Raw genomic sequence first — 12,005 nt, 5'->3', positions numbered from 1 at the left:
AGATCTAGATGATGACGATGGTGTCTACATCCGCTATCGCACCGATGGCAGCCTGTTCAACCTGAGGCGACTAAAGGCCCACTCCAAGACAATGGAAAAACTCATCCGAGAGCTACTGTTTGCTGATGATGCTGCACTCGTCTCCCACTCGGTATCAGCTCTGCAGCATATGACGTCCTGCTTTGCAGAGGCTGCCAAGCTATTCGGCCTAGAAGTTAGTCTGAAGAAGACAGAAGTTCTCCACCAGCCTGCACCCCAGGAAGATTATCACCCTCCCTGCATCACTGTGGGTGAATCAGTTCTGAAGACAGCCCAGCAGTTCAGCTACCTGGGGTGCATCATCTCCTCAGATGCTAAGATCGACAAGGAGATTGACAACAGGCTGGCAAAGGCAAACCCTGCCTTTGGCCGACTGCACAAAAGAGTGTGGAGCAACAAGCATCTGAAAAAAGGCACAAAGATCAATGTTTACAAAGCGGTTGTGATGACAACCCTCATCTACGGCTCCGAATCGTGGGCTTTATACCGTCATCACCTGCGACTCCTCGAGCACTTTCATCAGCGCTGCCTTCGCACCATCCTCAACATCCACTGGAGTGACTTTGTGACCAACACTGAAGTTCTCAAGCGGGCGGAGGTTACCAGCATCGAGGCACTGCTGTTGAAGACGCAGCTGCGCTGGGCAGGGCATATTTCTAGGATGGAAAACCACCGCCTTCCCAAGATTGCCCTGTATGGCGAACTCTCCACCGGCCATCGAAATAGAGGGGCACCAAAGAAGAGGTACAAGGACTCCTTGAAGAAATCCCTTGGCACCTGTCGCATCAACCATCACCAGTGGTCTGACCTAGCCTCAGATCGCAAAGCATGGAGGCACACCATCCACCAGGCTGTCTCTTCTTTTGAGAACGCACGCATAGCTGGTCTTGAGGACAAAAGGAGATTGAGGAAGAATCGCACTGCTACAGCACCAACCCTAAATCAGACTTTTCCCTGCAGCCACTGTGGCCGGATCTGCCTGTCCCGCATTGGTCTTGTCAGCCACCAGCGAGCCTGCAGCAGACGTGGACTACTGCACCCTTCTTAAATCTTCGTTCGCGAAGCCAAGCCGAGAGAGAGATGCCATTCAATTCACTCAAATATCAGTAACCTTTGTTTTAACCTTCCTTATTTTTTTCCTCCAAGGTCTTTTGTTATTCCTGACACCCAAGGCTATCACTATCTCCTTTCTTGCTATATAATGCAACCTTCAGCCACATTCCTGAAGTGTTTGCTTAATAACTCACTATAACTCAGGGACAAGCTATTTCTCTTTGATTTCTACTAATACTGGATAACCCTTTCAAACCTTGATGCAAAAGACCTTGAGCCTGTTTGTAAAGTTCTATGATTCTCATATTTAAACAACAAGAATCCACCATCTGTGCCACAACATACATTATAACATTTTGTTACCTCAACAGTAACATAATACTTTTAACAGGACATGCTGATCTATGCTATTGTAACGGTTAAACCTTGAGGCTAGACTACTGTAATATAGGTGGGGCTGCCTTTGAAAGCAAACCAGAAACTTCAATTAGGGCAGAATGCAACTGCCCATTTGTTGACAGGAGCTTGTAAATGTGGCAACGTTAATGAGATCTGCTTTTTTTTTTTTTGGTCTCCAATTCAAATTACTGGGTTTTAACCTAAATCTCTCAACAGCCTGGGACCTACCTACTTGCTAGACTACCTCTTCCTGTATGAGCCCTCCAGAGAGCCATGTTAACCAAAGAAGAGGCTACTTATAGTTCCAGAGTCAATAGAGGACCAGACAGTTTCATACTCGGGCTTTCTCTGTGACAACCCCAGTCAGGCAATGGGCTACCAGTCTGAAGGATGGAAACATAATCTCTGGCAATCTAAGGGAAAATACAAGGCTGAGTTGTTAAAAGCACCTTTGGAAATTGACCAACTGCTGTGCTGAGGGTTTGGATTTACTTCTGATTGTATTTGCTTGGTTGTTTAGATATTTATACCCTGCTTTTCTCAACAATGGAGATCCAGAGAGGTTTAAGAACATAAGAACATAAGAGAAGCCATGTTGGATCAGGCCAACGGCCCATCAAGTCCAACACTCTGTGTCACACAGTGGCAAAAAAAAATTATATACACACATACACTGTGGCTAATAGCCACTGATGGACCTGTGCTCCATATTTTTATCTAAACCCTTCTTGAAGGTGGCTATACTTGTGGCCGCCACCACCTCCTGTGGCAGTGAATTCCACATGTTAATCACCCTTTGGGTGAAGAAGTACTTCCTTTTATCCGTTTTAACCTGTCTGCTCAGCAATTTCATCGAATGCCCACGAGTTCTTGTATTGTGAGAAAGGGAGAAAAGTACTTCTTTCTCTACTTTCTCCATCCCATGCATTATCTTGTAAACCTCTATCATGTCACCCCGCAGTCGACGTTTCTCCAAGCTAAAGAGTCCCAAGCGTTTCAACCTTTCTTCATAGGGAAAGTGCTCCAGCCCTTTAATCATTCTAGTTGCCCTTCTCTGGACTTTCTCCAATGCTATAATATCCTTTTTGAGGTGCGGCGACCAGAACTGCACACAGTACTCCAAATGAGACCGCACCATCGATTTATACAGGGGCATTATGATACTGGCTGATTTGTTTTCAATTCCCTTCCTAATAATTCCCAGCATGGCGTTGGCCTTTTTTATTGCAAACGCACACTGTCTTGACATTTTCAGTGAGTTATCTACCACGACCCCAAGATCTCTCTCTTGGTCAGTCTCTGCCAGTTCACACCCCATCAACTTGTATTTGTAGCTGGGATTCTTGGCCCCAATGTGCATTACTTTGCACTTGGCCACATTGAACCGCATCTGCCACGTTGATGCCCACTCACCCAGCCTCAACAGATCCCTTTGGAGTTCCTCACAATCCTCTCTGGTTCTCACCACCCTGAACAATTTAGTGTCATCCGCAAACTTGGCCACTTCACTGCTCACTCCCAACTCTAAATCATTTATGAACAAGTTAAAGAGCATGGGACCCAGTACCGAGCCCTGCGGCACCCCACTGCTTACCGTCCTCCACTGCGAAGACTGCCCATTTATACTCACTCTCTGCTTCCTATTACTCAGCCAGTTTTTGATCCACAAGAGGACCTGTCCTTTTACTCCATGACTCTCAAGCTTTCTAAGGAGCCTTTGATGAGGAACTTTATCAAAAGCTTTCTGGAAGTCAAGGTAAACAACATCTATTGGGTCTCCTTTCTCAGCCTAATCTACCTTGCAGGGCGGTGGTTGTGAAAATAAAGTGCAACTTCATTCATAAACTTTACAACTTCATTCTTCCCTCCTGCACTTTATTTTCACAACCACCGCCCTGCAAGGTAGATTAGGCTGAGAAAGAAGATTAACAGCTCTTAATCAACTGGATACTTAACACTTTTCTCTGTACCTGTCCATTTGTTCTAACTGTTGTAAAACCACATGAGGGAAAAAGCATTCATTTTGCCACTCAGCCAAGACATTTGGAACCATCTACTTATTCCCCAGTTTCTCCCCTCAGGCAATGGCTTTGTGCCCTTGCCTTTTCTCTCTTCAGCTGTCCAAGAAGCATATTAATGTGTCTGAAATAGCCGCATGACGTCCTAATGCAATTCCATAAATGGGCAGTTAAGTCCATGTTCATAACCACATCATGTTTAATAATGGAAAGGCCATAATAGGCTTTAAAACAATTATCTTACTATAAAGTTAGCCTTGGATATAAGTTTCCAGTTGGTGTAATTAAAAGAGAAGCAAAGGCTGATTTACAAGACATTATGAAATGGGCCATAAACTTTAAAAATTGACTATATCTTTTGGAAATGTACTTAATCTTGAAAGACTTAAGGCAGCATTTGCTCTTCAGGAAAAGATCACTGAAAGAGTTATCAGTGGATGGTAGGGCAAATCCTGTACCAAGAACAAGGGGAGCGAAAGAACTTCATTCCCCATTAGACTGATTCCGTAAAGCATTCATCACACAAAAATGTTAGCTTAATACAGAAATTAAGATCAGTTTTCCTCTTCTGAAATGGAAGCGGGTGATGTTCACTGAAAGTCATTGAAGCTCCCCTAATTTCAATGTCATTATTTCTTTGCTCATATCAGAGGAGTCATTATATTTCAATTCATTAAATTACATTGCCAAGTGCTTCTCCCACCCACCCACCCCAGTTTTCAGGACGCTATTTTGCAATCCTTTGTACAAGACATGAAATTTTCATTTCCAAAAAAATGAAGAAATCTTAATGAATGTCTCCTGGAAATGCTTTCCAAACGAGGATGGGGGAAGGTCACCTTGAAGTAATAAGCCCTAATGAAGTGCACACTTTTTCAATCACTTTCCAACACAGCTGGGTTTTCTAGGCAAATGGCAGCGTTCAGAAGCTTTGGCTTGTGTCGAACATTGTTGTGTGCCTTCCAGGGATAGACTGGGTCTTGGACTCACTGGGAAAGATCCCGGTGGACTGCTGCCCTGGAAAGCCACTGGGAGCCAGAAGCAGACAGAGCCAAGTGGCCTTTACAGTACTCACCATACAACTCAGGCTGCAACAACAGCAATGATGGGTGTAGGCATGGCTTGGGTCCAATCTTAGCAGCTCATACAGCACTGCCAGTACTGCAGGGGGCACTTGGCTCAGCTCATTTATTGGCTGTTTTAATGCCCCATGTATGTCCCTGAGGCCTTCTGGCCAGGAAATCAGCAGGGGCAACCAAAGCAGCATCTGCACTGTGGCTTCTCCTAGTACTCCTGGAACAATTCTCCCAGGTGATTCAGTTGCTGCTGTTTTTCATGTCTCAGGAAGCATTCCATTTTAGAAGGCACTGTTTATCCTGGACAGACCCTATCTTCCAAGTTCCTGTCCCAGAAAAATAATTGACCCAAGTTTGTCCCTATTTTTTTTTTGTTTTGCATTATGGAGATGTCATCACTAGAGTTGTCATTTTTCAGGGCTCAGTTTCATTCCCAAAAGCCTTCAGAGAGGAATGATGTATCTTGCTTTAAATGCTCATATATGTTAATGCATGCACATGTGCATTACTTCACTACAATGCAAAGCCTGCCATTTCACACACTGTAGTTGTTGTGGAATGTATCTGCACTCCACTACAAATTGAACTAGACAGATTATGATTCACTGCTCCAGAGAACACTGGGAATTGTAGTTCAGTGAAGCAGGGATCACTTGCACAGAATTGTCATCTCTTCCCCCACCTACAATTCCAAGAATTCTGGGGAGAAGACATGACATTTCAAAGCAGCATAAAAAACAACAGGTGAGTAGCACCTCTGTTGCTCTAAAATAAACTTGTGTGTGTATGTATGTGTATCAGGTTATTTCTATATTAAAAAACCCTTTCACTGTTATCCCAAAAAACATCTGTAAAATAATGCATTCCTAGCAGGGAGGAAAGAACTCTCACTGGTGTTTCCCAACAGAAACATTTCTGTAAACCCTCTTTGACATGGAAGATATAATTATTCACAAAGGAGATTATTGGTTGAATTCCCTTGACAGGAAGATACACATTCAAGAAAAGAAAAAAAAGAACCATGGGCAATTTTGGGACTGAAAGCTTGCACATTTCTTTCATTAGTGCAGGGACAGAACTGTGCTTTGTTAGAGAAGAAAGTATCAAAAGTGCCTGGATTGTAAACAGCAGAGAGAATCAAGTGTGCCCACACCTTCTTGCTGGAGTTTATTTAGAATCACAAAAGCTGCCAGTTACTCAGAAAATGGCAAGAAAAGTCAGACGAAAGGTCCATCTAGTCTAACATCTTACAGTGGCCAACCAGATGACCCAGAGAAGTCCATAAGCCAGTCAGGAAAGTCATAGCCTTTCCCTGCTTATTGGTATTCAGCAAGATGAACTCTGTGTCATACTGCCTCTGAATAAGGAGGGTCCCTTGAGCCATCATGATGAACAGCCATTTAGATCTATCCTTCATGAATGGCTGCTAACCATCAGGACTAAATGAAACCAACATGTTCAGTGGTAACATATCTCTGAATATCAGTTGTAGGGGTGGCAACAATGTCAAGAGACACTGGCCTCTTTAGCATGCTTGCAAATTTCCTGAGTGCATTTGGTTGATGATGGTGTGAAACAGGATGCTGAACTAGATGAACCATTGATCTGATCCAGGAGGGCTGCTCTTATATTCTTAATTAGTCTAAACCCTGTCTAAAGCCATCTACAGTAATGGCTATCAACATATCTTGCGGTGGCAAATTTCATTAAGTCAATTATAAATTGTGTGAAGAACTACTTTTGCCTACTGTGAATCTACTAAAGATTAATTTTCACTGAGTCATCCTGAATGGAGTCTCTGTCAGCATTTTCCTCCATACCATGCCATCTTCTTTCCTTGTAGAGGAAAGGCTCCAACCCTTAGATCATTTTGTGTATCTCCTTGCTCAAGGATTCAGAACCACCTTAGTTCTACAAAAAGTCCTCTTTTTCTACATGGCCTGCACAGTACTCTTCTGAGCTTGGTATTATACCCATTTGACAACTGTAGAATTCATGAGACAGAGTCCTACTGCCTTTATAGCCATAGAGGCCTCCTCTGCCTTTGAGTCCCTGTCTAAATTATCTGGTGCTTGGGACAAGAAAAACCCTTGCCTCATCCCAGGAAGTGTTATGTGAAAAATATTTTGTGTCAAGATTTTGCCTTTAATTAGTCATATAAAAGACAGATCTAGAGCTTCGACTCACAACCTTTAGAGATAGCAGAGGAAGGATAATCATGGGGATACAATGAAATCCAATCATAGTGAAATTCATATTCTTTTTTAAAAAATGAGAGTAACCTCATAGGGTTCGGGAATCCACAGTTGGGGAAAGGGAATCCCCTGGTTTGGAGGCCCTCCCCTCATTTCAGGGTTATCAGAAAGTGGGGATGGGGGAGGAAATGTCTGCCAAGTACTCCATTATACCCTATGGAGACCGATCTCCTAGGAGACCGGTCTCCATAGGGTATAATGGAGAATTGATGTGTGGGTATCTGGGGCTCATGGAGGCCTGTTTTTTTTTTTTTTAGGTAGAGGCACTAAATTTTCAGCATAGCATCTGATGCCTCTCCTTAAAACCTTCCCCAAGTTTCAAAAAAAAAATGGACCTGGGTGTTCAATTCTATGAGCCCCCAAAGAAGATGCCCCCATCTCCCAATATATCCAGTTGAGGGAAGGCATTTCAAAGGAATGCAGTTCCTTTAAATGTGATGTCCAGAACTCCCTTGGGAGTTCAATTGTGCTTGTCACAACCTTGCTCCTGGCTCTACCCCCAAAGTCACCAGATATTTTGTGAGTTGGACCTGGCAACCCTATACCTCAAGTAGGCCGGAATAATTTGAGGTCCAGACTACATGTGACTGGAGATCCATGATCAGATTTCCTGCATCAGGCTCAGAAATGAGCTTCAATGGGCTCCCCAGTATGAATTGCGGCTATGATGGAGAGGAAGGGTATGTGTTTTTTTAAACTCTCCTTGTAATGTACTGGGATCGGCGCAGTAAGAGACCAGAGTCGGAGAGTGATTTCAGCAAGCTTTACTTCAGGAACACACACACACAGACTGAGCTCTGTTCAAACTTCCCGCTCCTTTATACAATTCTTCCCCCCTTCTGATTGGTCCTTAACTATCTACATGGATTGGCTATTTACAGGGCCCTAAGGGCCTATCAGGGTACAGTATGAGCCTGGATGTTAATTGGCTACTTATGTTTCAATCCTTCCCCTGATTGGGCACGCTTAGGCCTTCTCTGGAACCCTGGTGTGGAGTTCAAGCTCTGGCTTGTTCGGCTTCCCTCCAAAAGTAACAGTTCCCTCCAAAAGTAACAGTTCTCCCATTTGAGCCTAGGACACAACACTCCTCTAGAGTTTTCTCCCAAAATGAATATATCACAAAGCCCCTGGGGCTGTACTCAGCCACGACAGGAGAAAGAAACTTGGGTATTTTGCCTCCTGGACAAGTTGGCTAGGAAAACTGAATGGATGAATTAAATTCCCCTTCTCAATACCATGGCACTGATCCACACAGACACCCCTAAACACATATCTGGAATTTTTAGATTAAATTACATGCTGGAGATGTGTTCATGGATCCCATCTTCACATCAAGTTTGGCCCTGAGAGAATCAAAACTTATTCTTCCTCATATGATGATGGCAGTACAACACTTAGCCAATACAGTGATCAGGCAAATCTACCCCATTTCGAGCATCTACAAAATATCCACCAGCATTGGGATCTTAAAAAAACAGGGTTATAGAAACCCAATAATCACATATGGCAAAATGATGTCTCCCCACTCCACTAGATTATTTACACCTTTGATTCCTGCTAACATTCATGTCAAATGAGCTTAGATTTATGATTTTAATTATGCTGGGCTCGGAGAGATCTAAACATCTGCTATAGGTGTTCAATAAGTATTAGAACAGCAATCAATTTTAGCCTTAAACACAGCCAAGATTTATAGCGATCTGTGAATAGCTAAACCCGCTGTTGACAACAGCAAAGTTATTTTTGAAAGGGAGGCAGGAGAGCTTTTTAATTAGCTCATAATTAATTCTATTTAGGATGACTTAGATGAAACATAACAGCATTACAAAACGCTAAGTCACTTAATTACAGAATTCTGTGCACCATTATCAGATCCCCCAGTGCTGGCATAACAGCTCCCTCCCTTTGTAGCATGTTAGGAGTGATTTATGGATTATCCATACTTCTTGTCTTGTTTTTCTTTAACACAAAGATTTATCACTTTTGTCTAACAGAACATTAACACCAAATCAGAAAATGGCAGTCCAGTTCAAAGTTGGTTCAGTGCTCTCCAAATCTTTTTTGCTCCTCAAATCACTCTGAAAAAAAATACAAGTTACTATTCCTCATGAAGTTCCTTATGATGAAATCTGAGCAAGATCCTAAGGAGAACCTTGCTGGCACAGGCAACTAGCACAACAACTTAGTAGCTAGTTATCAAGACCTGGTATCTACTTTTGTCTCTTAACAAGGAATCATATAGGAGGAAAACTCCCAATAGTTGTTATGGTTGCTATTCTCCAAAGCAGCAGTGGCCCTTCCAACCTCCTCATCTCATGCTTTGTACCCTTAAGTCCCTTCTTCTTACTCTTTGCTACTTCCTTGTAGATAGATCCAGGTGGGCAGCCATGTTGGTCTGAAGCAATAGAACGAAGTAAGAGTCCAGTTGCACCTTTAAGACCAACGAAGTTTTATTCAGAATGTAAAGTTTCGAATGCATGCATACTTCATCAGACATCGTATGCATGCATACTTCATCATCCATTGTCTGATGAAGAATGCATGCATACAAAAACTTACATTCTGAATAAAACTTTGTTAGTCTTAAAGGTGCAACTGGACTCCTACTTTGTTCTTTTGCTACTTCCTGTTACAACATCCTTACTGTTCGCAGCATTAGTAGTCAGTAGTGAGGACTTGACTGTGATATTTTTGTAACTCAGCTCCTGAATCCCCCCAGTCAAAATCCCTATGATAATGACTACATCCAGCCAAGATAATAATTAAGATTATCCACACTGGCTAAATTATTTCAGCTCCCAAACCCAACTAGAATATATTAGTGGAAACATCCAATAGAACAGTGGTGTGGATCCTGACTAAATTTTCCACTAACAGAAGGGAAGGTGTGTTTTCCCTTTCCTCTTGCAGGTCCCCAATTTGCCCTAGTGTGGTGTTGTGGTTTAAGAGTGGCGTCTCTAAACTGGAGAACAAGGTTTGATTCTCCACTTCTACACATGAAGCCTGCTGGGTGATCTTGGGCCGGTCACAGTTCTCTCAGAACTCTCTCAACCCCACCCACCTCACAAAGTGCCTGTTGTGGGGACAGGCAGTGAATATTCTTTAGTGAAAGTGACATATAAAAACCAACTCTTCTTCTCTTCCCCCATGCCATTTCTGAGGGTCTCCTTTCCCTCAGGAGCAGCATTTCATGCAGTAGGGTGGGAAGACAAGAAAGTTCTGTTCTACTGATGGAAGTGCCTTCATTTAGTGGAAAATATTGTCTATTTACAGTCCACCATGAGGATGACAATGTGTTACCAGACTTCAATCCTGGCAGCACCAGGACCTTTGTGTGGGAAACCAACCCACCATCTAATGTCTGTCAGAGAACCCACTGTCAGAGAACCCACCATCTAATGTCTGTCATTTGAGGCACTCTGTGGCATCACTGATACACAGCTCTGAGCCAAGCCATCGACCGTTGTGACCAGATTCAAGGGACGGGGCTCTGGTTGAACTCAGTTTTGTTTGGGGAATAGAAGAATTCTTTCGGCTTTACCTGCCATTACTGGGAGCTCTCAAACCTGTAACAACGTGGCCTTGGAGAGTTTTCTGGTCCCTACTAACTGAACCTGGATACTACGTGTACTCAGACCTTGTCCAACACATTGCAAGCTCACATCATAGCTGGAACAAGACAAATTCTTTTGCTGAGCCATACTGTATGATCTCATGCTTCCTAATGCCAAGGGACATTATTGCACTAGGACACCAAGATCGTCATGACAATACTGCTATTACATAAACGATCTCTCCTATTCCGTTTCTTTTTTAAAAAAAATCCACCTTAAATAAATCTTAAAAGCAGATGGAGAACTCCTTGATATTTACACATCTATGTCAGAAAAAAACTGTCTGAGTTAATTCTCGTCAGTTTTGTACTGTGAAAGTTCATTCAGGTTATGGCATAACACCTCTGACTAAAGTGTTCTTGTTTAAAGGGAGAACCAACCAATTTAGACCCGTGTGAGGAAGTTTTGACGCCTCAGGAACTGAACTCTCCATAATACAGAAACCTCACAGAACAGTGCTTTCTTCCTTGTTCCACTCTTTAAAGAGCGATCACTACACGCTGAGCAGGCACGACCTTGTAGAAGAGGCCTTCCCACCAAATCTTCCCAAAGAAGACTTGTGATACTAAAAAGCTGGCTTTGGACCAGGTAATATGAAAAATAGATCACAAGGGAGCAAAAGTGTCTGAGGTGCCTCAAGCAGTTCTGGTGAGGTGGCATACAAATTTTCTAAATAAACGAACAGAACTAGTAAGGATGCAATGGCATTTCACAAATAAATGAAATACAAAACAACCAAAGCAGTGAGAATACCATCAGTAAGAATGAGAAAAACCAAAGAGGTTCCCACTGTGACAGTATATGAAACCAAAGAGGCTCCCACTGTGACAGTATATGAAAACAAAAAGAAATGGGCAGGTATATTCATACATCCTTGGCAACTACACAAGATCGCTTTCAACAGCCTCCATTTAAAAGCAGCTGCAGAGAAGAGAATGTTTCCCTCACACCATTTACCCAAAGCTTCTATTCCCCTCACTGGGACACATATACAGGAGCAGGCCAGTGAGAGAGGCCAAGGTTATCTTTCCACTCTATTCTGCAGTCTCTGTGCTATGAGCTGTTGGAACAGGGATCTTTTTAGTAGAGGAGAGCTATGTCCTGGCAAATGGCTATGCCTGTTTTGGCAAATGGACACAAAGGAACACACAAACTTACTTTCTGCTCTGTCCAGGTCAGAATTGTTTATTCTGGCTGGCAGCAGCTCTTCAGGGTCTCAGGCAGAGGTTTTTCACATCACTACACCCACTATCTGGTTTTTTTAAAAAAACTGAAAATGCTGGGGATTGAACCCAGGACCTTCTGCATGCAAAGCAGATGCTGTACCACTGAGCCACAGCTCCTCCCTAGCTGGGGCCAGGCTGGTCTTCTCCTTGACATGGTGTTCTTTCTAGGAGGGGTGTAACCTCCTAAAAAATCTTAAGTCTTCTGACTGCACAACTGGTTCAGAGACAAACAAGTATCCCTCTGCTCCAGCTGAATCATCAATGGAAAGCCAAACCCATTTCCCTTTCACAGCTCTTCAGATAACATTCTTCCTGCCACACACAC

General features: G+C 43.1%; 1 non-coding gene across 1 annotated transcript; it reads right to left on the bottom strand.

Moving 5' to 3' along the window:
- Nucleotides 1-11,725: 11,725 nt before the first annotated feature.
- Nucleotides 11,726-11,797, bottom strand: TRNAA-UGC (transfer RNA alanine (anticodon UGC)). The gene has a single exon. It is a non-coding gene; the product is annotated as a tRNA-Ala (tRNA).
- Nucleotides 11,798-12,005: the final 208 nt, after the last annotated feature.

Source organism: Heteronotia binoei, chromosome 11 (genome assembly GCF_032191835.1).
Source record: "Heteronotia binoei isolate CCM8104 ecotype False Entrance Well chromosome 11, APGP_CSIRO_Hbin_v1, whole genome shotgun sequence".
NCBI classification, from domain to species: Eukaryota; Metazoa; Chordata; class Lepidosauria; order Squamata; family Gekkonidae; genus Heteronotia; species Heteronotia binoei.
Note: the sequence above shows the minus strand (reverse complement) of the source record. Positions and strands in the feature narration are given on the sequence as shown.